This window comes from Lutra lutra, chromosome 2, assembly GCF_902655055.1.
Source record: "Lutra lutra chromosome 2, mLutLut1.2, whole genome shotgun sequence".
NCBI lineage: Eukaryota > Metazoa > Chordata > Mammalia > Carnivora > Mustelidae > Lutra > Lutra lutra.
This window is the reverse complement of record NC_062279.1, coordinates 141,994,769-142,020,520: the sequence shown is the minus strand read 5'-3', so window position 1 is coordinate 142,020,520 and position 25,752 is coordinate 141,994,769. Positions and strand designations below refer to the sequence as shown.

The 25,752-nt window shown below is 55.6% G+C and overlaps 1 protein-coding gene across 14 annotated transcripts in view; it reads left to right on the top strand.

Annotated features, from left to right (window-relative positions):
- ZFYVE28 (zinc finger FYVE-type containing 28) overlaps positions 1-25,752 on the top strand; it is a 108,938-nt gene that overhangs the window by 589 nt on the left and 82,597 nt on the right. The window lies entirely within an intron of this gene.

Below are 25,752 nucleotides of genomic sequence, written 5' to 3'. Positions count from 1 at the left end.
TTCCCCGGCGGGGTCCTGGACTCTCCTGCTCTCGCGCGCGGACCTGGGAGCTCTTTCCCCTCTGCCGCTGCAGGGACGCGCCCAGCTCCCTGCTCATCCCTGTCCTGCGTGGCTCCCGGCTCGCATCCCGTGGTCCCCGGCCCGCAGCCCAAAGCGGACCCCTCTTACTTCTCCTGGGTCCTCGAGGGACCTTTCCATCCCTCTTCCCTGCACCGGAGGGCTCCCTTATTCTTCTGCCCGCCCCCGTTATCCTGGACCCAGAATGTGCCTCCCAGCCTCCCGCGGCACTCCGGAGGAGACCCTCTCCCCACTCCCCCAGGTTCGGGGGGGACCCCCCATTTTTCCTCTTCCCGGGTCCCGCTGCCCCGGACCTGCGTTCCCGAACTAGCGCTGATCCTCCCCTCCGCCCTGTCCTTGGCCCGTGCCCACCCGCGTACTCTCAAACCCAGGACGGGTGCCTTCCTCGGCCGCGGGGTCGGGGTCCGGGCGGCGCGCCCCGCGCCTCGTTGGCTGCGCCAGTCGCACTGCGGGCGCTGCGTCCCCGCGCGGGCCGGGGCTCGTGTCCGCTGTGGCCGGCGCGGGACTAGGGGCGGGGGTGCGGGGCGCAGGGTCCTGGCCGCAAGCTGGGGGCCGTCACAGCGGGGCGGGCTGGAGCGCTGGGGTCCTGGCTGGGGGCGATACCGCTCGAGTGGGGTCACCCAACGACCCAGGGACATGGAGGCCACAGTGGCATTGACCGATCCGAGGAACCCGCTGCTGCCCCCGCGCTGACCGCTTTTCTGGATCCGGCTTCCCCGCCCTCCCAGGCGTCGGTGGTCTCTCAGGGTGGGGGTTTCTTTAAATCCGTGCCCTTTGGGTGCGCCCAATCGGGGGAGGCAGCAGGTCTGTTTGAGAGACCGGCGCCCCGGGTCCTAAGATGAGCCCAGGGATCTGCGGGGTTTGTGCGTCCCGTGTTTGGGATCAGAGAGTTCTCCGGAGCGTTGGGTTGAGGGTTTAGGATGCCAGCGGTGCGCCTTGCTCCTCCTTGGCCTCACCCGAAGAGGAGCCGGGTTCTTCCGGGCCAGGGGCAGCCGCCCTCCCGCTCCCAACCTCCTTGTCATGTAGCAGCTCCTTGTCCCTGCGACCCTGGTGCTCCCCGGGTCTGCGTGTGGTATGGGGCCGCCCTGATCTCTGCCGTTTCCCACCAGACCGGTCCTGGCTGCAGTTCCCCCCAGGCCAGTCTCCGTCCCCCTGCCATCCTGCTGTAGGTTGCCTGGAGAGGTGGCAGGCTCTGCACAGGTTATCTGGACAAGGAATGGCTTTTTGCTTGTGTGACCTTTGTCCCCAGTTAAGGAAAAATCGAGTCTGCCTTCCAGAAAGGTCATTTCTAGGGTGGTCTGCAGTGTTCTTTTTTCAGTGTGTATGCCAGCAAGGGCTGGCGGGGGAAATGTGCCATAGATCAAGTAAACCGGTATTTCCAGAAACACTCTGTCAGGAGTCCAGGGGCTCTGGGATGACTTTCCCAGCTATGGGTCTGCAGTGGCCTTGCTTCCAGGATCACGTAACTGTATCATATTGTTGGAAGGGGAGGAAAAGTAATTGTGGGCCATCTGTTTCATTAACAACTGCATACTTTCAGTGGCCCTGCCTGTTTCAGTTTAGGGAAAAGTCTTTAAAAGTGGAAAATGATACTGCCCTTGAGGTTGTGGCCGGGAATTGAGAATGGTGTCCCTAGTTTTCTCTCTTCTGCAAGCAGCTGCCCTTCCAAGGCAAGGTCCAGGGACTGGCCTGGGCAAGAGAGAGAGTCGTGATGGAGAATCCAGCTACAGGGGAAGGGAGGGGTCATGGTTCATCAGGTCCTCCGTGTCCTCTTGGGTCGTGTTGTCTGGTATTTGTCCCTGACCCTTGGACTCAAAGACACATCTGCACTTGAGGTCTTTGCGTCTGGCCATGCCATGCTGCCCTGCAGTCAGCTTGAGTTTGGGCTGTCTCTTATTTGAGATCTGTCTTTGGAGTTAAATGTCTTGATTGTTTGAAGGGGTAGAATATGTTAGGTCTCATCGCAGTAGCCTTTCATTTTTCAAGCAAAGCTCAGACTTTTGTCTTGGTTTCTGAATTGAATTTTGTTTCCCCTACCATTCTAATTTAACTCATTGGGCACAAGTGAGCACAGACTCAGTCCTGGGAAGATTCTGGGCTGGAGGAGCTGAAGTGTGAGCGTTAGCTGTGGGGGGATGTGTCTGGGGAGACTGTGGCCTGCAGTTAGGATTTTCCCCCCACTTTTGTATTTAGATAGATGCACAATTCAAACTGCATTCTTGATGTAATCCCTGCTTTGGTTTAAAACCGAACACTGAGCTGCTTGTTCATTACAATGCAGTGGAAAATATTCTGAAGCCAAAAATACTCATTGTTCTTGCAGTTGAAAAAAGCACTTAGAAATGCTTTAAAACATTCTGACACTTAAAATTTTTGATATCTGAATCATTAATAAGTACCTCAGTTGACTAAAAAAAAACCCTGATGTACAATACACTTGTTTAACATTAAAACGACATTACCCATCTCTCATTTTTTCCATTTCTTTTCTTTTTTTTTTTTTAATATTTATTTATTTATTTATTTGACAGACAGAGATCACAGGTAGGCAGAGAGGCAGCCAGAGAGAGAGGAAGGGAAGCAGGTTCCCCGCCGAGCAGAGAGCCCGATGCGGGGCTCTATCCCAGGACCCTGGGATCACAACCAGAGCCAAAGGCAGAGGCTTTAACCCACTGAGCCATCCAGGCACCCCTCCATTTATTTTCTTTAAGGCAGTTTCTTTAAGGCAGATTTGTCCATATTACCTGGATGGTGAAAGCTGCGTGCTTATCAGCCTGCCCTTCATGATGTTGGTGATGTGCTTTTTTTGGCTTTTGTTTAGGGAAAGTCCTTCCAAGAAAGAGTTAACTAAATTTAAAAAAAATTTTTTTTGGAAGATTTTACTTATTTAGTTGAGAGAGAGCGCGAGAGCATGAGCTCAAGCAGGGGGAGTGTCAGGCAGAGGGAGAGGGAGAAGCAGAAGCCCCAGAGCCCATTACTGGACTCGATCTCAGGACCCTGGGATCATGACCTGAGCCAAAGGCAGATACTTAATCAACTGAGCCACCCAGAAACCCCAGTAATTAACTTTAAAAAGGTGAAACCTTTTGGAATAGTTGGTGTCTTCATTTGAAGGAAAAATATTATGCTTGTGTTTCTTGCTGGATTATAAGTTTCTTTGTTGATGCCCAGTTACTGTGCTAAGGGGTGAGATGGTGACATGTCGGAAGGGGTCCCACACTAGGCCCAGCCAGGATGTCTTGGCCGCCGTCAAAGAGCATCTTTACGATGGCACAGGTTAAATTTGTGCTTTCCATCTTTGAGCAAGAACTGATGGGTGGGTAGGCGATGCTGTCCAGCTGGATGGGGGTTGCCCTGCTCAGCCATGCGCCCCATGGTGAGCTCTCTCATCTCACCCCCAAACCACTTCTGGGTGAGGTTCATTAACTTTCCTTGGAAATACAGTGCTTTAGTGGGCGATGTTTATCTGGAAACTTTCAGTATTCAGTATTCAGTATTCAGGATTCTTAAAGAGAAGCCTGAGTAATGGGATGGGTATGTGTGCTTTCTGGAAGGACTCTATGAGCTCTGTGAAGTCTGCCTGGGTATACGCCCAGATGGGGTGTTTATGGAACTTCCTGCTGGTGGCTGTTGGCTTACCCCAGCCTCAGTGGGCTAGGGGCTCCAGAGCTCTGTCCGGGGTCCCTCCTGGTTTCCAGAGTCCCTGGCCACCTAGTCCCGGCCGTGGAGCTGGCCCTCTGTTCCTTGACCACCTGGCAGAGGGGGCTGGACCGTGGGATGGCAGTGGCAGGTAGGAGCCCTCGGGGTGGTAAACCTGCAGGTCACGGAGCCATAGGAAAGGCCTGGGTTTGTGCCTGCGTGTTGCCTAGACCGGTCATCCTCTCAGGGCTCCTCTGCAGAGGCCTGGAGAAACACAACCAGGGCATCAGCTGACCCCAAGGCACAGGGCAGCATGTTGGGGTTTGCGGTGGAGGCCAGAAAGACATGTGGTCTTCCCTCCACTGGGGTCCTGCAGCCTCTGGGTCTGGGAGGGCAGCATCAGCGTGTGCCTCAATTTCCCTGTTGGAGTCTAGTGCTGGCTGCAGACACCATTTCAGGGGCTTGGGGTTTTAGTGCGACCATGCATCAGGCTGCAGACGGATTGGTTTTCAGCTGATGTGGTCTGAGTACCCAGCTATGGCTGAGGTTGTCCTCGGGGTAGCTCACTTCCCTCTGTTTCTCTCTGAGGTGAGCTGCTGGGAAGCCAGTGTTCTGGGAAGCCTGGCCACGTCGGTTGTGCCAGGCCCGAGCTCCCTTTGCCAGCAGGTGCCAGGCAGAGGGGGGCTCAGGGAGTCCTGGGAAAGAGGCTCGGCAGTGCTGAGTCACAGCGGGCTTGGCTGGCCCACACACCCATCTCTGTCAGCCCTGAATTCGGAAGGCACGGGCCCCTCCCAGAGAGCCTGCCCTAGGCTGTCGCAGCACTGAGAGGCTGCTGGCACGTGGGAGGGCTCCAGAGGTACCCTGGCCCTGCAGGGGGCTTGCGGAGCCCACCTCGCCGGTGATGCAGGTGTGACTCTGGCAAAGAGGCTGGGTCCCATTTCCCAGGCTCTGCTGTGTTCCTGTGTGTGGCCTCCTGCACCAGCTCTGTGCCGTCGTCGTCTGCAGGCTGGGGAGAGGCTAAGTGGCTGGCGGGGGGTGAGTGTCATGTCTCTGCCAGCTCTGATGTCACCAGTTAGGGCTGCAGTCTATGGTCAGAGCAGTGTACTAATGGGAAGTGTCCAGTAGGCTTTCTGCTAAGTGGGCGGGTCACAGGGGGGGATTTTCAGGGTCGCCTAATTGGTATCTGGCCTCAGAGTCCAGCGGTGGGCGTGCTACCCCCTGCTCTGAATGGGAAGCCTGCTGGGTAATTACATTCAACTTTAAGAAGAGACGCGTAATTTCAGGATGCACTAGTCCCTCTCCTAAAGCTGCCAGGAATTCCCAGAACCCCAGAGAGGCTTCTTTTAAATGTGTGAGGATGCACATCTAAAAGCCTGTGAATGACTCACTAGTCCTCTGCCATCGTTGGCGTTGATGGCACTGGGCCGCCACGGCTCCTGAGGGGTCTGCATGTGCCCATGGAAAGGTGGGTGATGGGGAGCGACCCCGGCTCAGGAAAGTGGGTACCCAGTGTGCATGGGCAGCAGCCACCTCCTGGGCCTCATTGGCCTGTCATGACTGACCACGTGGCATGTGTGTCCAAACAGTGTGGAGGCCGCAGACAGGGCAGCAGAGGCTCCCACACTGGGGCCTGGGTGGGAATCCTCACCCCCTCCTGCCCAGTGCTGTGCCTCAGTTTCCCCATTTGAGGTGGGGAACTTGAGGAGATCATCTCTGTCAGGCACTCATAGGAGTGGCTCAGGAAGTGACCGCTATCCACGTCAGCAGCGCTCTTGGGTATGGACTGAAGGCAGGACCATGCATGTATCTTATGGAGTCCACCATCACTGAGGTTTCCAGTTACTTCCAGGTCAATCTGAGCATAAAATTATCCTAAAAGATGCATCCTGCCTCCCCACCCTCACTTTCTGTGGCACGTTGGGTACTGGGTTGCTGGGAACAGGCCCTGACTCAGGATACTTCAGGCATCCCGTTGGGCCTGGTCACAAATAATGACAAGGATGAGTAACAGTGACCTGCCTCTGTGCCCTCCTGGGGCTGAGATGCAGCCGTGTGCTCACCAGCTTCTCGGCATTGGCTCTCCAGGGAGAAGTGGGGGCCGGGTTTTAGCCCTTGTGGGCACCACTGGGTTCCACCGTGTCAGGTCTGGCCCCCAAACCTATCAAGCCTTCTTCCTGTGGCCAGTGAGCCCCATTCCTTGGCCAGAGCCTCGAGATCCTGTAGAGGACTCTGGAACTATGTGGTGGCCAAGGCTGGGTGTAAATGACAGCTCGGGGGGGATGGAGCTCTACTGGCTAAGGTGCTAAGGTTTTGGGGGTGCTTGTTAACATTTGCTCTTCCCTGTTGTACAAATGAGATCTCAGACATGAGATGTTAACTTTCGCAGCCAGGACAAGGGCAGGCGAGGTTTGAACTTCAGTCTATTCGGCCCCTGAATTCTCAAGCACCTCGGTCCTGAGCTGTGTGTTTCCTGCAGGAAGGAACCGAAGCTGTCATCGGTGTTTACATGAGTCCCATTTGATGAAACAGTTGCCTTTGTACTTTTCACAGTTGGATTGCAAAGAAACTTAGATATTGATGGGCAATTCAGTTGTTTGAAGGAGGAAGACAAAAATGAATGGATTGTTTTTTTCTTTTTTTTACTGATCTGAATAGATTAAGCAGAAGTAGAATAGAACGTTTCATATTATGGTAATTTATGTAGAGTAGTTGGGTAAGATGAATGGAAGTTTTTTTTCCTTCTTACAGTAAGTATTTTAAAAGTTCTTCCATTTCTCTTTGTTTTGTGCTGGGTGGAGGCAGGGGAATGTTGGGGGCCCTGCAAGTGGGGCTCCCTTCATGGCTGAGGGGTCCTTTGAGCTCTGCACAGGAGCTCCGCTCCATGACTCTCTGCCCTGGGGGGGTTTGACGATGATCTCCCATGACTACCCCCATGACCGCCAACCATCATATGCTGGGTTCTTGGGGAAAAGGGGTTTTCAACCCCACCCGCTATGGGCACAGTGTCTTTAGGGCAGCCATTTTTCCTTTGGGTTTTTCGTTTTTGAGAATGTTTCCTGTGATTTTTAGGATATTGTAATTGTAAAAAAAGTCTAGAAGTCTAGAAGCAGAATCAAGTACTTTCATGTCAGATATATTTAGCGTTGCATACCCATGTTTATAACAACATTCTACCTAATAGCCAGAAGATGCCAGCAGCCCGACCGTCCTCCAACAGTGAATGAGTAAATGAAGTGTGGTCTGTCCACACGATGGAATATTATTCAGCCAGGAAAAGGCCATTTGGGTTGTTACATGGATGAGTCTTGCCATGTACTGCCACTGAAATGCACACTTTACAGTTGATAATCCAATCTTTTTTTTTTTAATTTTTTAAAAAAGATTTTATTTATTTATTTGACAGAAATCACAAGTAGGCAGAGAGGCAGGCGGGGGGGGGGGGAGCAGGCTCCCCGCTGAGCAGGGAGCCCGATGCGGGGCTTGATCCCAGGACCCCGGGATCATGATCTGAGCCGAAGGCAGAGGCTTCAACCCACTGAGCCACCCAGGCGCCCCTGATAATCCAATCTTATGTGAATTTCACCTCAATACAAAAAATTAGCAGTTCTTGAGAGTTCTTTGAGAACTGTGACATTTTTAGAGGTAATCAAGGGAAAGGACATTTGCAGCCAAGGAAAGAGATGCTTGGAACTGGGTTTCCTGAGGGGCTTGGCACCCTGAGGCTCTCTGAAACGACCCCTACCAGGCCACTCCCCCAGCCACCTCACTGGGGATCTCACTGCTACTGACTAGGGACCCCCATGTCCCTGCTCCCTGTTGTCCCGCCCTGAGCCCTGCCAGGCCCCTCTGTCCTGGGGTATCTCAAAGACAGCAGTGAGGTTTCCTGTGTGCTAGGGCTTGTCCTTAAGGCCTACTTCTGTCAGCTTTCTGAAGCCAGAGCCTCTTCCCCAGAGCTGCCCTGGGGAGAGCCAGTCCTGGCCATGTGCGGCGCTCACACCCTGTGCCTGCTTGTGAGGGGTTTCAGGGGTCCAGATGTGCAAAGGGGGGGGCGCCTGGTCCTGAAGGAGCAGCTGTCGGTCAGCAGAGCGGGTGGATGTGGTCAGCAAGTGGTCAGTCAGCAAGCGCCAGGATGTGGATGTGTGTGTGCAAGTGGTATAGGAAGGGTCAGGGGACTGGGTGGGGGTCCCTGCAGATGGTGATCAGTCATAGGCTCTCCAGAGAGGGTAGGGGGCATAATGTATCCCTCTTGTCAGGTTCGAGAGTAGATTAGGTGGGGAGACCCTGGAAGCTGGGACTGGTGACAGAGGCCTGGCCAAGGCTCAGGTGAAGGGATGGCAGCCAGGAGTCTGGGAGAGAGAGGACTGGAGGGGAGATAGAGGGGTGCTGTTCTCTGGAGGGGAGTGCAGGAGAGGACCAGTGGAGTGAGGGGCCTGGGGGCGGCATTCAAGGTGCCCATGGAATGTCCACATGAATGGTGAAGGCAAGGATGGTGGACCTGGGGCTCCATGTGGCTGGCCTGGTGAGAGTGGACCCCACCACTGCTGGTGCCCAGGAATGCTGAGTCACAGGTACCGAGCTGGCTTGGGTGCTGGGAACGAAGGAGCCAGCGGCCAGGGCTGAGAGTGCCGCTGTGAGAACCAGAATAGTCACCCCGTTTTGTGGGCCACATGTGGGTGGGGCTCAGCTGCTCTCTCCTGGCTCTCTCCTGTGGCTTCAGTTGGCAGGGGGCTGTGTGTCTGTCAGCTGGGTCCCTCTCTGTGTGGCCTCCTGTCCTCCTGGAGGCTGAATGGGGTCTCAGGGCCACAGGAGGAGTGGCTGGGCCTCCTGAACCCTGCTCTGAAGTCACAGGCGTCCCCTGCCTGGTCTCCAAGGGCTAGCCCCCCCACCAGCTGTGTTCAGGGACAGGGAAATCCCAGCTCCCGGGGAACACTATGCATGGTGGTCCAGGGCCTAGAGACGGGGAGGAGGGGAAGCACCGGGCTGGGGTGGATTAGAGGGGGTCACACACAAAGCTGTGGCCTTTGGGACAAGCAGCTAGGAAAACTCTGACCTCTCCTGTGCCTGGGTTGGTGCTCGGTGTCACTGGGGTGCCCAGCAGAGTAAATGAAATTGTCCTGGAAACCGCTTCTGCCATATGTCCGGTGTGGAATTCATGGTAAAAACGTTACATGACATGAGAACGTGGATTTCCCTGAGAATCAGGGGCTGAACGCACTTAGGTTTTATTTCATTTTTTAAATTTCTTATTTTTAAAGATTTTATTTATTTATTTGAGAGAGAGACAGAGAGAGCATGAGAGGGGAGGTCAGAGGGAGCAGACTCCCCATGGAGCAGGGAGCCTGATGCAGGACTCGATCCCAGGACTCCAGGACCATGACCTGAGCTGAAGGCAGTCGCTTAATCAACTGAGCCACCCAGGCGCCCTGTACTTAGTTTTTTTTTTTTTTTTTTTTTTTTTTAAATTTTTTTTTTATTTATTTGACAGACAGATCACAAGTAGGCAGAGAGGCAGGCAGAGAGAGACAGGAGGAGGCAGGCTCCCTGCAGAGCAGAGAGCCCGATGCGGGACTCGATCCCAAGACCCTGAGATCATGACCTGAGCCGAAGGCAGAGGCTTTAACCACTGAGCCACCCAGGCGCCCCTGTACTTAGGTTTTAAAGCAAATCCAACAGGTGCGAGAACGAAAGCACAGGGCGACACGAGGACCTTTCAGACAAGGGCCTGGAACTCTTAGCAATGAAAGAGATAGTCAGTGAATTGAAACTTAAACACTTACTCCAGCCCCAAAGAAGGGGTCTCTCATAGGAGGGGGAGGGGTTCACTCTGCAAGTGGCTTGAGAGGTTTCAGCCATGGAGGGCGGGATGAGGGTCAAGGTGCATCTGACTGAAGGGATGGTGGGGGCAGGAGCAAGGGGCAGACTTGAGACCTTGGGGGGCATGCAGGGAGCCAGCCCCTGGCAGAGCTCTGGGCTCACTGGGCTGCGTCTGCCCGAGGGATAAAATGGAAGACATTTTCATATGAAGGCGAAAGCGTAGCCGCCCCCGAATCCTTGCTCCAGAAGGAAGATCAGAGTCAGAGGAGGGCGTGGGAGGCATGGAGCTCGCAGCACATCCAGCCTTGCAGCCCTCACCACGTGCTGTGGAGAGGAGCAGGGGCTTGGGCAGGAGTAACCCCGAAAACAAGGGGAGTAGAATTACCAGCCAGGAGCACCTGGCGGGGGCTGAGGTCTCGATGGCTCGATGGCCCTGGAGTAGGTGTGGGGCGCAGGTGACCCTGAGTTAGGCACGTGTGTGATCACCAGCACACTAGTTACTGAACCCGAGAGGGACATGGAAGTACACAAAAGACACAGACAATCCATCGCAGCGGGAAGGTGGGGGGCACAAAGTGAAAGCACAGTAAATAAAAAGCAAACAATAAAGCTGTGGAAATAATCGCCTATCAGTGGTCTCAGTAAATGCAAATGGGGTGAACCCCACTGAAAAAGGCAGAGCTGGGCTGTGTCAAAGGTAGAGCTGTGTGCTGTAGAAAGGGATGCCTACAGAACAGCTCTGTGCAAGGGTGGGAAGGAAAGACCCAGGAAGATATTCAGGCAACTAGCAGAAGTAAGGAGGGGCATCTCAGCAGGAGGCAAATGGGCTGAACCTGTCCCAGCCTGGGGGCCCAGGGGAGGAAACTGGGGAGCAGGCTCTTCGAGGAAGGTATGCAGCAGGCCTGGGTCTGGGATGCCTTCTGGCCAGGAACAGAGTAGGACAAGGGAGGGGAAGCTAGGTCTCCATGCATCCTTGCCCCTGAGGCTTTGGGGGCTGGGACCACCCTTCAGGGTGACCTTGATGTGGGCAAGGCCTGGGGCCTTTCCACCCCTGTGGATGGGTCTTGGGTGGGGCTACCCACAGAGGGGCTTGTCCTCAGCTGGGGGTGGGGACTGCCAGCTCCTGGGGGATGACCCTTCAGTTCTAGAGGTGCTTCTGGGCAAGTCACAGATAATCACTCACCTCCCTCACCAGCAAGAGGTGTTGACCTGTCTACCCTCCATCACACCAAGAGCTCTTGGAGGGACATGGGCTGGTCTAACCCATTCCTACGTGTTTGTCAGATTGACTCTCTAGCGCTATGTACTTGGAGGTGGCCTGGGGGGTCATGGTCATGCACAGGAAGCCTCCATGTATCAGAGGAAGAGGGGTCACACATAGTCCTGACTGGGACCCTTGAACGTGGAGGATGCCTGGGACATTTGGCCTCAGTGGTTCTCTGTTACGTTCTGTGGTCCTGATAATTTTAGGCTTCAGTCTCAGCTTGGAGAGGAAGGCATGATGCACAGCCACACGTCCTGGGACAGAGAGTGTTCTCTGTGGCCTTACCCTTGCATGAATCCCTGTGAACTCTGTGAGCCTCCAAGGAGCCTCTGTGCTACTGGGGCAAGTCTGCATTATGCCGAGCCCAGCAGAGCAAAGGATGGGGTGCAGAGAGGCCAGGGCTGGGGCTCCTCACCTATGTGGTGAGGCCCCTTGGGGGATCATTGTTGACCAGAGGCCAGTGTGCTTTAGCTGGAGAGGCCCAGGGAAGACTCTGCTGCCCTCCTGCCCCTGCAGCGGAGGACTGCCCTTCCCCCACAACAGGTGGAAAGTGCAAGTCCGGCCTGCCACGGCTCCTATGAGCCAGGCACCCTGGGATCTCCTGTGTGGAACAGACTGAGCGAGCTCCAGAGGGCCCCCGTCTGACACTGGGGCTGCTGGTCTCTTGCACAGCCTCCTGTGTTGCTGGCTAAGCCCACTCGCAGGGGCTGGACAGCGCACTCCCTGGGCGTCGTTTTCCAGCAATAAATGCTCTCAGAAAGAGCTGTGCCCCTGAGAATCCCTGGCCCCAGGGGCCCCCCAGAGAGCCTGTGCCCAAACCTCTGCCATGTGGCCCCGGGATGGGGCTCTGGCAAAGTCTGGGGGGCACCAGGGTCTGCTAAACTGCCCCAGGAGAAGAAAACTTGTGTGCCCCAGGGGAGGCATTCGTCAGGCTGAGAAGGCGCCGGCAAAGGGTTGGTGTGAGCTCACTTGTCACAGACACAGACCTGCATGGAAGGAGTGCCCAGAGGGTGGGGGCACACGGCCTCTCCCCCAGACTCAGACCCAGTGTGGGCTGATCTGGGCCTGGGGCAGCTTACCTTGGACCTTTGCCAAGGATGTGCTTTTGGGCACAAATCCAGCTTGTTCCCGAGGCCCATCGTAGCTTTGTTGTTGTTATATATGGTTTTCAGTTTTTAGAAAATTAGGTGACATTCCCCTGACTACAGTTAGCCACTTTAAGGTGCGCAGCCCTGTGGCACTGGCGTACCCAGCGTGCTGTGAGTGCCCGTGTCTACGGTGCAGTTCCTCCCCGACCCCCACCCTCCCAAGCCCTCTGATCTACCGTGTCAGGTGCACTTCTATCCTGGGCCCTTCACCCGATGGGTGCGCAGCACGGACCTTGGCCTCAGCCTCCACATTGGCGTGGGTGTCAGAAGGTCCTTTTGGAGGATGAATAATCCACAGTTCAGGCAGACTTCCTTTCACTTCTCCATTCAACCATCCATGGACTTGGGGGCTTGGTCCTCTTCTGGGCTGTTATGAATACGGCCACTGTATATGTCCACGGACATGGTTTTCTGTGGACACATGTTTTCATGCCCTTGGGTAGATACACAGGAGCAGAATTTCTGGGTCACATGGAAACTTTAGGTCTTACTTTTTTGGGGACCACTAAGTTGATTTCCCCATTGTGGTTCTTGACACATGGAGGGGGCTCGTGGAGGCGGGTGGGGCCCAGGGAGCCACGGGATGCCCAGACAGGGGACCTCTGGCTGCCCAGTCTGCAGGCCTTGGCCTTTGGGCTGTCTCAGCCCTGGGGTGCAGAGTGTCCCCATGGGGGTCTGTGCTTGCAAATCAGAGCAAACTCCTTGAGGTCGGAGGCCTAGGGAGGTCTTGTGAGGCAGCCCATGTCCTCCGGACCCTGGCCCGGGCTTGCCGGGAGCCACACTCTGCGAATCTTTGGAGGACCGGTGTGGCGTGGTCCGTGTTCCTCTGCATGACTCTGTCTTTCTTACATGCTGTTACTTCCACACCCCACTCCTGGGCCAAAGGCAAGGTCCCCTGTCTGGGAGCCGTGACATCTTTCCCTTCCTGGGATCCCTGCGGGCCCCCGTCGGGAGCTGGGCTCAGGCATGCACGGTTGTGGCTTGGAGAGGTGACCCTTTGTCCAGTGTTGTGAGGAGTCCGAGAGTGCATGCTGTTCATGGGCTCTTGGCACACGAGGCTGCTGCGGGGCATGGGGGCTCCTGAGTGGGGAGCAGGGCCCATCCTGGGGAGGTAAGGCCCTCCCGGGAGTTAGCCTACTGTCCACCGCAGAGGGTGCAGGCCTGGCCCAAGCTTGAGAGGCTGACGGAAAGTAGACTGAGCTCCCATAATGGGAATGGGAGAGGATCTGGTGTGGGTAAACAGAGGCGGGAATTTACTTCGAATTTGCTCCTCTGGGACGCTGGTTCGTGTGGCCCTCCTCCTCACCCTCCTCACTGACATTTGTCTTCAACAGCAAACCTAATGCCTTCCCACCTGCTTACACTGTTTCCTGGGTGGCTTTGTCTCCTGCTGCTGATATCTCATAGGCTTTGTGCGATCCAGCAGTAACATAGATTCATAGATTCATAGACTTGGAGTGGGGACAGGGATGGGGGGACCCCTGCTGCTGGTGGTCGCCCTTGCCGCCCAGCTTCATTAAGGGCTGCTGACCCATCCAGAGATTTTGGTGACTGTAGAGTAGAGGCTGCAGGAGGGAGCTCTGGAAACAGCCCTTCCTCTCCCTGCTTCCGGAAAGTAAGGGGCCAGGGTGGGGCTGGGGCCCAGTGGAGAGGGTGTCCTGAGGGGGGCAGGGCCCAGCAGAAGGGGACCCTGGCCCTGTAGGCACCAGACTCACATTCCAAATCCAAGCCCCAAAGTCCCGACTGCCTAGAAGCCTTGCTGAATGCAGGGAGGCAGTAGGCATTAAGGGGACCTCACCCTCCCTGCAGGGCTGTTCCCTGGGTGTTGTGCACGTGGATGGAGGTCCCTGCTCTGCCTGGTGCCCATGGCTGGTTGTCCCTCTATCCTCCACTGAGGAGGCTTGCTGTCAGCACGTGGAGGGCTGATGCCCGCTCCCTGCCCAGCCTTGCCACAGGCTCTGGCATTCTAGTGTCTTTGGTCCTGCGTGTGAGCTGAAACTTTCTCCAGTGTCCAAATGGGGACTTCAGAAGCTGGTACTGTCCCCCCCTACCCAGTGGCATGTATGGTCTTCATGCATTGGCTGGCATCTCTTGAGAGAACAGATAGAGCCACAGGAGGCCACATGGGCTGGTGGTCACCCCACACAGCTGAATTGCAGGAGGCTTTGTCTGAAAGGTCTGTCTCTTGAGGTGGGAGGAAGGGAAGGGCACAACCCCCACCCCCAATTCCCTATTCTGGGCCAGGATCCATTGTAGGACTCGTGGGTTTTGGAGCTCCATGGAAGAGGCCTGTTGGAACCTGGGACTGAACTCTGACCCTGGACCCACAGGACCTTAGAGCTTTGCAGGATGGACCTTGGAGGGGCAGGGGCAAGGAGGGGCAGGAAAGGACATGGTGGATAGACGTGGAAGGAGGGACATCTGCTGAGGATTGCGAGGAGGCATTCACTCTGGGTCTGGGTTTCCCACTGCTGTGGCCCAGAGGAGGCCCAGACCAAAGGGAGTTTCACCCTCTGTAATTCCCCCAACAGAGCTCTCCTCCTTGGCCTTGAACACACAGGGGATGCTGGGTGAGGCCACATACCATGGAAACCACCTGTACTGCCCAGAGGGTTCTGGACACACGGCTCCAGGCTGTGGGGTCTGCCCATGTTGCATGCTGTGAGGTGTGTCGCTGGGATGCTGGACACGTGCTAGGCTGCAGGAACAGTGGATGTGGGGTGTGGCTGCCTTGGACGTCCCTGGACACCGGATGGGCTCGGGCCTCAGCTGGGGGCAGAGTGCTTACTCTGTGGCTTCTGGCTGGGCGGGCACTGTCCTTGGGCGGGAGACCTCCCTGGCAGCAGGCGTGGGTATGAGGGCTGTGGGGGGTAACGTTCTTAGAAAGGAGCCTTGAATCGTCACAGGTACCCGTGCAAGGCAGGCACATGAGCTATAGAGAGGAACTTGACCCTGTTCCCTGCCCTAAGGAGGTGGAGGGTGGGGGCGGCTGGTGGACCTGGCCTTGAAGCTGGTCAGGGGTTCTGGGAATGAGATCCCACTCCACCAGCGGAACACCAGCACCACCTGGATGTTCTCGGATCTGCATAACCAGCTGTTACATGTGGATTGTGTTCTCCTAAATATCCGGTTCGAGTCTTTACCCTTGCACCTGTGAATGTGACCTTATTTGGAGACAGGGTCTTTGCAGACGATCTGGTTAAAATGTAGTCACTCGGGTGGGCCCTGGATCCATCATGACCACGTGGAAAGGGGAGCTCTGGGCACTAGCATATGTGCAGGGAGAACGCATGTGAGGATGAAGGCCGAGATGGGTGATGAGTCTGTAAACCAAGGAACGGCAGAGATGCTGGCAGAGAAGCAGCTGGGAGAAGGGCCCAGAGCCCCCAGAGCTGTGAGAGGGTCAGCAAGAGTGGCCTCTGTGACAGCGGCCCTACCTAACTGACACAGGCTCTGTGACTGTACAGATCAGGGCTTAGACAGTTGGCTGCTCTCTGGGCCCATGGGTTGGATCCTGGCCACTGGATCAGGGATTCCAGTACATTCCATCTGCTTCCATGCCCCTGCATTTTGGCTCTGTCTTTGGGCCACAATGTACCCCAGTGCCTCAATTCTGGGACTTGGGGACGAAAGCCTATTGGGGTCCATAGTCTCATGCGTCACCCTGCCCCCCTGCCCCCTGCTGTTCTGCTGGCCTACTCTTGGCCAGGGTGGCCACACCTGCCCACACCAGCTGAGCTCTAGAGGCAAGGTCCTATCTGGGGCTGAATTGGCATCTTCAGGAGCCGTCTGCTGGGCATCCACTGAGCCCTGGGCTGGCTCCATGGCTGTGCCACCCAGCCTGCACCCACGTGTGCCTTGTGGACCCCACGGCCACCCCACTGTTGCAGCACCCAAGACAGTGAATGTCTTCAGTAACCTGGGGTCTGTCCCCTGATGGATTCCCCACTAGGTTGCACCAAGAAGTCCCCTCTTCTATTTGGAGCTCATGCAACCACACTCCTGTCTCCCAGTTGGAGCTGTGCCTGGCCTGCATCCCCACCAGGCCCCCTCCATATCTGTGTCCCGCTGCACTGCCATTGGTCACATCTTTAGGACATGCCTGCTGGCAGCCACCTCCCTCCTTTGTGGACAGAGCAGGGGCATCGATCCATTAGGATAAACAGCTTGGCTCTATGGCTCGGGTCTTGCCCACTCTGGCAGATTGGGGGTGGCTGGTGACCTCTGCGATGCTTACTCTGGAGGTGGTTGGGGACACTGGTCGTGGTAGACTCCTGTTTCTTGACGCCTGCATTTTAACAGCCAGACTTTTAATAGGTCAGGAGACTCATTTTTGTGTGTGCTTTATCACACAATTCATGGAGGTCGTTTGATATTTCCAAACGTTCTTTGATGGACCAACAAGGACTAAACTCTTGAGCCGTGGGGCCTTCGGTGTAGGTGAGTAAGGCCAGTGGTGCCCGGCCTGACCTGTGGCTCTCAGAGGCATTTTGAGGGTCCGTGACATCACCAACATGAGCCACTGAGGGTCAGAGCAGTAGGCCTCCATGAAGGAGCCAGCAAGGCCCATGGTGCTGGGCTGCAGTGGTGAAAAGACCCTGAAGGCTCCCAAGACCTCGCGGGGGAAGGACCCTACATAGAGGCGGTTAGCATGGAAGTGGAAAGCAGGGGGCGGTCCCAGCCCTGTGCACCAGGTGCGTGTGTGCCCCTGACCCCCATGCTTCTGAGCACTCTCCACGGGCTCTTTCCTGGGGAGTATGATGAGGCCATGCCTCAGTGGGCTGCCCGGCCTTCCTCCCTCTGCACTGTGCCAGAGAGGCTTTGTTGCGAGAGGCAGAAAAACTGGCTCCGCGGGACCAGGTGACTAGAGCTTGCGGCTGATGTAGCTCATACTCAGCCCAGTTGGGTTCAGACAGCAGCCTGGGCTTTGCTCAGAGCTCTGTCCTGGGGAAGGAGCCCTGGCAGGTTCTTCCCCACACTAGGCATCCAGGCAGAAGGTGCTGTGGGGACGCTCTGTGGCGGGACCCTACCTGTCGGCCTCCTGGGTAGACATGCGCTTGGGACCTGAGTCACGCTGTGGAGACACATGGGGGTGGGAGAGGCAGGGTCTCTGCAGGCAGTCCCTGTAGGCATCCGGTGTGACAGAAGGGAGGGGCGAGCCCCTCCTGACCTTCTCAAAATGGCACAGAGTTAAGGTACTCATTTGTGAATTTGAGAAACATTAATTGGGTGTGAATGGTGTGCCGAATATTGGGCTCCGTACTTGACAGAGAGAGAGAGCAAGACATTAGAGGCCCCAGGGAGTAAAACTGGACGCAGATGGATGAATGGCCAGTGGTGGCTCCAAGGGCGGCGACTCGGGACCCTCTGAGGCAGAGCAGACGCCTGCTCGCAGCTTTAACAGCTCTACTGAGTGTCCTCAACACCGTTGCACTATACACGTCAGAGTTCAGATTTTACGTCATGTGTGCTTCACCGCAATGGAAAAGGTTTTTCTCAAAAGGGCAACGTGTAGGGTCCCGGAGGGTGGTGGGCAGCTCTGCGTCCTGACAATGGTGGTAGGTCATGGCACCCCCCGGGTACGGGGGTGCGACCCTGACAGTGTGATTGTGGCCGTGGGTGAGGTCTGTCGATGCCTCAGTCACAGTGCTGGTCTGCATGGTGTTACCCCCTAGGGAAGTGGGTGAGGCATACACAGACCCCTCTGTGCTGTTTCTTATGATTACACATGAACCACAATTGTGCCAAAATTAGAAGTTTGATTTTTAAATAGCTCTCTGGAGGTATAACTGAGATATAATCGACTGCATATGTTTAAAGTGGACACTTGGATGAGTCTCGACATTGGGACACACCATGAAACAGCCACCCAATTGAGACAGTGGATATGATTGCCATGGCACACATTTCCTCCGCCCCTTTGTGCTCCCGCTGTTTCCCTCCCTGCCTCTCCCCTCCCCCCCAGCCTCAGATGAGTGCTGGTCTGCTTTCTGACACCATAGGTCAGTGTGAACTTTCTGTAGGGAAAAGGAAGGGCTTATGGCCAAGGACAGTGGTGAGGACACCTGATCCTGCCCCGGGGAAGGCCAGACTCACCAAGCACAATAAAAGGAGCTTCTCAAAAGTTCTTCAGCAGCAAGGTGATGCTTTAGGACAGCACTGTGCACTGAGTCCTGTGCTGAGTCCTGACCCCAGTGTGGCCGGATTTGGAGAACGGTCCTCCCATCCCCAAATGATGTCAGGAGGTGGGGTCCTGTTACCATAGGACTGATGTCCTTATAGGAAGACCTGTCAGTCCTGTACTCTCCCATGTGCAGGGATGGTGAGCAGTGGCTGTCCACGAACCAGGAAGTGCGTCTCACCGGGAACCGACCACGTGGGCACCTTGACCTTGGGCTTCTGACCCATGGCTTCAGAACTGTGGGAAATAGAAGCCTGGTTTGGCAGACCAGAGATAGAGGGTGGTGTGGAAGTGTCCGCTGTGGCGTGGTTTCACTCCCACGGGGAAGGGGTGCAGATTCCTCTTGGGCAGATAGTCCAAGTCCTGGTGTTGGCTAGTGTTGGTTTTCAGACCGGCCACCATTCGTGGAGGGTGCGGGGAGGCCAAAGACAGAGGTGGCCACCCTGGGTTGGCAGGTGGCAGGGTTAAGAAGCAAGGGGACTCACTCAAAGGATGGTTTCTGGTGCCACGAGACAAAGAGATCTCTGTGCCCAGCTACCCAAGCCTTAAGGTTCATAGAGAGGCCAAGTGGGCTTAGTCACCGTGCCATCGGATGGCCTCCGCACGTTACCGTCTTGAGGCCTCATCCTTGGGGTAACCTCAGAGTGGGGAAGACAAGCACAGTGCACCTTCCTAGGACCGGGGAGGGAGTGAGGAGCCTCCAAGTGCCTGGGTCTAGTTCCCAGGTCAACTGGAGGTCACGTGCTCTTGTCCTCTGGATGATTTCCTCCAGTGGCTGGGTTTTGAGTCCCCTGCTCTAGGATGGCTGGGCCTCCGTCTCCATGTTGAGCTTGCCTTTCAGCAGACAGCATTAGGCTCTTTTTTGTGGTGGTTCAAGGGCAGGACAGAGGGACGGTGGTCCAAGAGAGTGGCAGACTCCAGCCCAGCAGTCACAGGGAATGTAGGCTACATTCCCTTGGTCTCAGCAAATCTCAGGCCAGCCTAGATCTGAGAGAACCTGAGAGACTCCATCTCCTGACAGGAGGAGAGGCATGAAGCACAGGGTTGGGGGGGGGCTGCATTACTGTGGACAGTCTACCTCCCAGCCCTGGGCACTGGATCTCATTCCCCTTTTACACTGGATCTCCCAACTCCCGTGCACTGGATCTCCCCTCCCCCTGTGCCCTAGGTCTCCCCACAACCATACACTGGATCTCTCTCCCCTGTCCACTGGGTCTCCCCTTCCTCCTGTGCACCAGATCTCCCCTCTCCTCTGTGCACTGGATCTCCCCTCCACCCTGTGTGCTAGGTCTCCCCCCCACCAGACAATGGTCTCCCTAACCCCGTGCACTGGATCTCTCTCCCAAAAGGTCTCCCCTCCCTGCTGTGCACTAGGTCACCCCTCCCCCCTGTATACTGGATCTCTCCTTGCCATGCACTGAGTCTCCCCTCACCCTCATATGCTAGATCTCCCCTCCCCGCTGGGTCTCCCCTCCCCCATGTATAATGAGTCTCCCCTCACCCCTGTGAGCTAGGTCTCCCCTCCCCCATGCACTGGACCTTCCCTCCCCCCTTGCACTGGATCTCCCCTCCCACTGTATGCTGGGTTTCCCCTCCCCACTGTGTGCTAGGTCTCCCCTCCCCCTTGTACACTGGATCTTCCCTCTCCCTTGTGCACTGGATATCCCCCTGCCCCTACTTTGGACGTCACCCCCTTTGTCTTTAGAGTGTTGTTCCCTGACTCCTGTACTGGTTTCTCCATCTTCTAGATCATTCCCCTGGAGGTAAAACCTACTCTGAACTCCCTCCCCTCTTTCTAAAGCAGCAGCCAGGTCACCAATCCTCTTGACCTGAGGTCCCACCTGCTCTCCCCTCCATAGAGGTCCTGACCTTAACCATGTGCCCTCTGTGGTCTGCCTCCCACCACCCCTTCTCCAGCCTGCTTCCCCAATAGCCCACCGAGACCACAGTGCTGACCACATCTGTGGCCCGTTGTTCTCATCTCTTCGACCACTTCCTTCCCTAAGTGTCTGGGACACCATATCCTGGTCTCTGTCCTGTCTCACTGGGACTCCTCGCACTCCCGTCCCACCAGTTCCCCAGCCCTGAGCCCTGTGTGCCCTGACCTCTGCCTAGGGTGCCAGACTCCTGACACGCTTCTCGCTCAGCACCTCCATTGGGAGGGACACTGTCTAGGGGAAGGCTGCTTCCTTGCCTCCCGCCCTTCATGCGGGTGCTCGGGCCACACCCGGAAATCAGCCCAGTTCTCCTGGTCTCAGAAGACATGTCCCTGCCATCAGCAGACCCCGTAGTATGTAGTACCCTTCAGCCTGTTCCCAGGAGTGTGGCTGTGCTCACAGCACACTATTCCCCTTCACCCAAGGTGAGAACAGCCCAGTGTCTACCCGCAGACAACATGGTCCATCCGGACAATGGAATATTCCTCAGCCTGATACAGGAAGGACAATCTGCCACCTGCCACCACCTGGTAAGCCTTGAGGACGCTGTGCCCAGTGAGAGCAGCCGGCCACAGAAGGACAAATCCTGTAGGATGCCACTTGCATGAGGTACTTAGAGGAGCCAAAATCACAGAGACCGACGGGCTGCCAGGGGCTGGGAGTAGCAGGAATGGTAGTCACTACTGAATGGGCACCAAGGTTCAGAGTCACAAGACGAGCGAGTGCTGGGATGGATGGTGGTGATGGCCCTTCAGCAGTGGGAACGTGTTTAATACCATTGAGCTGTGCACTTAAAAATAGTCAAGATGGGGGGTGCCTGGGTCGTTCAGTTGGTCAAGTGTCTGCCTTTGGCTCAGGTCAAGATCTCAGGGTCCTGGGATCGAGTCCCACGTCGGGCTCCCTGCTTGGTGGGAAGTCTGCTTCTTCCTCTCCCCTGTTGCTCCTCCTGCTTGTGCTCTCTCTCTCTCTCTCCCTGACAAATAAACAAATGAAATCTTTTTAAAAAATGGTCAAGATGGTAGAGTTTATGTTATGTGCATGTTACCATGACTTAAAAGAAAAAGTAAAGAAAAGTGTTTCTGATGCCTCCCGCATTCTTAGCCACTGTCATCTTCCTTGGATTATTACAGGAGGCCCTAACCTGTCTCCCTCTCTGCCCTGGCCCCCTGCCTCACCCAGGCTGTTCTCAACACAACAGCTGGAACCAGATTTTTTTTTTTAGGATTTTATTTATTTGAGAGACAGCGCACAGGCGGGGGCAGCAGCAGAGAGCAGGACAAACGGACACCCCACTGAACAGGGAGCCCAACTCTGGCCTTGATCCCAGGACCCTGAGATCATGCATGACCTGAACTTAACTGACTGAGCCCCCAGGCACCCTGGAACCAGCTTTTAAGCACACACCTCTATGTTGCCTCTCTGCCCAGAACTCTCCATGACCCCCATCTTAGAGGAGCACCTGAGGCTTTCCAGGGTTGGGGCCCCTCTGACCTCCTTCAACTTCCCCTGCCCCCCCTGCCCCAGCTCACTGGGGTCTTGCTGCTTCTGGAACACACCTTGGGGCCCTCTGCCAGGTGGATCTCCCTGCCAGGTTTTCGCTTTAAATCCCATCTTACGGGAGACACCTGTTTTCCCTGTGATCCAGCGGTTCTCGGGGTGACTTTGACCACTAGGGAACATTTTGGGATGCCTGAGAATGTTGTTAGTCATGACAATTTGGAAGTGGAGTGGTGTTCTGGGATCTAGTGCCTAGTGGCCAGAGATGCCGTCACCATCCTACGGTGCAACAGGGCAGCCCCATAACAAGGAATTACAGCCCCGAATGTCAGCACTGCCGGGGCTGAGAACCCCCACTCTGACACCCTCCCCCTGCTTCAGCTCTTTCCCTACATCCTGCTGTTCCCTGGTCACTGGTTGTTAGCTGAGGTCAGAGGCCGTCCCTAAGGTCTTGGGTTGCCATGTCTTCTGGCCTGGTGTTCTCGGTGACCTTGCTGCAGGCAAGCTGGAGTGGGACTGAACTTCAGGAAACCCCTCTGATTCTGGACCCCTCATGACAAGGAAGTGTTCTCAATTCCAGCCCTGGGCCAAGAGATGGGAGCTTTGGGAGCCTGGGTGAGAGAGCAGTGGGACCCAGGTGGGGTCCCCAGGGCAGAGGCCTACATGTCCTCACTCTCCCTCCCCCAGCCAAAGGGCTGAGCCCATGGAGGAAGCTGCTTGGACCCCCCAGGAGGCCTGTGGGGGTGCCTGCCCAGATCCCCTGGCCCTGGAGTATGCTAATCCCAAACGGAGGGGGTGGAGGAAGGGACCCAGGGATCAAGCAGTTAAATAAAGGCGACTGCATGTTTTTATTGTCACCTGCCCTTGGGAAGGAAGCAATATGGTTAAGTAGTTTTCATGATATATTAGGTATTATGTCTGAATTCCTCTCTTATTAATCTTTTAAATCTGGACCAATGGGGTGCCTGGGTGGATCCATCCTTAAGCATCTGCCTTTGGCTCAGTCATGATCTCAGGGTCCTGGGATGGAGCCCCACATCGGGCTCCCTGCTCAGTGGGAAGCCTGCTTCTCCCTCTCTCACTCCCCCTGCTTGTGTTCCTGCTTTCGCTGTGTCTCTGTCAAATAAATAAATAAAATTAAATTAAAAAATCTGAACTGAAGAAAACACTGAACTTTGTAGTTCTCTCCCAACTAGGAAATGTGTCCGCTGCACGCTGGGCGGATCAGAGGCGGGTGCCTCTACCAGGACGGGCTTCACGAGGTCAGAGAGCTCAGGCTGGTTAGGAAATGCTGAATCAGTCCCCGGGGCATGCGCTTGCAGTTGGTGTCCACCGCAGCCACAGGCTTCATTTCATTCTTGGAAAGAGGTAGCAGCCTCTCCCCCTGAGTTAGGGCGGACTTGCAAGGGGAAGATCACGAAGTCTGGCCTTGCCTGGGGCGAGGAGGAGGTTTCTTGATCTTCCACGGACCTGTTGTCTGCACAGCACCCAGTCTGTGCCCCCCGTGCCCCTGCTCTGGGTGCTGGGTCTGGTGGAGAACAGAGGACAGCACCTGCCTACTCACAGAACTTGGACACCTCTGACCCGAAACAGGGCGATTGTGTCACATCTGCGGCCAAGTGTGCCCAGCATGGGACTGCCCCAGGACTGCAGACCCTGCCACTGAGACAGCCAGGCCCCTCTGTCCTGGGACTATGAGCTGGACAAATGCTCTTTGTTGGAAAGAGTGTTGACATATGGAACGCGTCCGTGCACAGAGCAGGAGCCATCAGAACTGTGCATGGTCATGACCTTCCATGGGGTCAGCCGCCTTATGAAGGGAAACCCTTTCCCTCAAGTCACACAAGGCTCCACCTTCTCCCACTGAGCTGGTCATAGAAAGATGTCATCTGGCCCAGGTCCTGGAGGAGGGGGGTCTGAGACCTGCTGGAGTTTGATGTGGCAGAGTAATCACCCCCAGAGATGTGCATATCCTGATCCCTGGAGCTTGGGGACAGCTTAGGATACACGGCAAAGGGGGATGAAAGCTGCAGGTGGGGCTAAGGTTGCTAACAAACTGACTTTTTTTTTTTTTTTTAAGATTCTTTATTTGAGAGAGAGAGAGAGAGAGAGAACACACACAAGCAGGAGGAGGGGAAGAGGGAGAAGCAAGCTCCCTGCTGAGCAGGGAGCCCAATGCGGGACTTGATCCCAGGACCCTAGGATCATGACTGAGCCAAAGGCAGATGCTTAACCACTGAGCCACCCAGACGCCCCCCAAGCTGACCTTAAAGAAGCAAGACAGTTCTGGATTACCCAGTGAGCCCCGTGTAACCACAGGACCCTTAATTGTGGAAGAGGGGGCCCAGAGGGTCAGAGGGAGCTGTGATCATGGAAAGTCTGAGAGACGCATCATTGCCAGGTTCAGAGATGGACCCAGGACAGGGGTGGCCTCTGGCAGCTGGGAAGAGCAGGGACACAGGTTCTCCCCTGGACCCTCCTGATGAAACAGCCCTGCTGACCCATTGATGGCAGCCCAGTGAGGCCTGGGCTGGAATTCCATCTCCTAGAACTACAGGGTTGTAGTTTTATTTGAAGCCATGAAGGTTGTGGTGATTCGTTACATCTGCCTCCTGGGGACATGGGCACACAGCCGGGGCTGTGTGAATGTGGTCATGGGTCAACGCACTCAGCCAGACCCTCCTGGGGCATGGCTGGGTGCCCCATGGGGCTCCACACAAGGTGTGGTTACAGAGTATCAGCTTGGTGAAGGGCAGAGCGCCAGGATGTGACAAATTGAAAGCCAGTCTCAAAATATCACATATGCATGACGTCCTTTTTATAGAGTTAAAAGCAACCAAAAATACATTCAGGACCACATATGGCAATGAAGCTGCATTGGTGGGGCTGTGTGAGTCAGGATCTAGGGAGCAGGTAGCTTAGTGGGGAGGAGGGGAGGGAGTGGGGGCTGTGGGGAGTAGACGTAGGTGGTGGCGGGGCTCTACCTTCTCATGGGTGGCAGGCCCTTGGGTGCTCATCGCAGGATTTAAAATAATTACTGAGCCATAACGGAGAGATGGCCATCTCCTGGGGCTGTGTGGCTTGTGGGCTGCCTCCTTCCAGAGAATTCCCAGCCCAGGAGTTTTATTTTTATTTATTTCTTTTGAAAGATTTATTTATTTACTTGGTGGGGAGGAGGAGCGGCGGGGAGAGTGTCCAGCAGACTCCCCGCACCCCAGAGCACAGAACCTGAAGTGGGGCTCCATCCCAGAGCCACGAAATCACACCCTGAGCCAAAACAAGAGCAGGATGCTTAACCCACCCACAGAGCCAGCCAGGTACCCCAGGAGTTTTAAATGAGTGTGGCCAGTAGCACCGTGCATGACACGGGCAGCTTTTCGTAGTCTTGTTCTGTAATTAGCAAGGGGAAGGCAGGTCACGTGTGCAGATGGGGGAGGGGGAGCGAGGCATATCCTGGGCAATGGGCTGTAACTTTTGGGGTGGCCTCAGAGAGCCTGCATTCGGGGGCTCTGCCCAAGAGAACCAATTCACCCGTGTGGTTAATAACATGTGTTTGGGGGTGAGAAGGATACAGCCTTCCATCCTTTCAGGAGGAGCTTTGCAAATTTAGTTGTACTAGAATAATCGTGTACTCGAGGGTCAGCAAGTGGGGTGTTGTTGTCGTGTTCACTGTGAAGGATCAATGTGTGCTGATTTGCCGAAAGACACCTTTTTCCCTCCTTCCCCCAACCTGACATGCGGTAAGCCTGATAAAGGAAGTGATGTGATATTAATACGATTTTCTTGAGAGTCCTGCCTGTTTCATATGTTTTGGGTCTGTTTCTCATGGTCATTTTGTTTCTCGTGTGGAATTTACTCCCGCGTTAGATTCCCGGTCTGGCCAGAGAGCCATTACTGGGCACTGCTGCGTTAGGGGAGAAGGTCAGGCTTCGCAGCCCTGTTCCCAGCCCCGGGGAGGCCGACCAGTGCGTGTGGGGCACGCTGGCCGCTCGGGGCTTCTCAGGACATGTTACCCTGGGTGATTCCCCCCCAGGGGATTGTCATTGTTAGTTTCAAGTGAAGGTGAAAATGAGGTGACATAGACTTTTGGAAACGAACATGTCCGTGGCACTCAGTGCATTTGCAGCGTTGGGCAACCACCACTTGTCCAGTTCCAGAACGTTCCCATCTCCCGAGCAGGAGACCCTGTGTCAT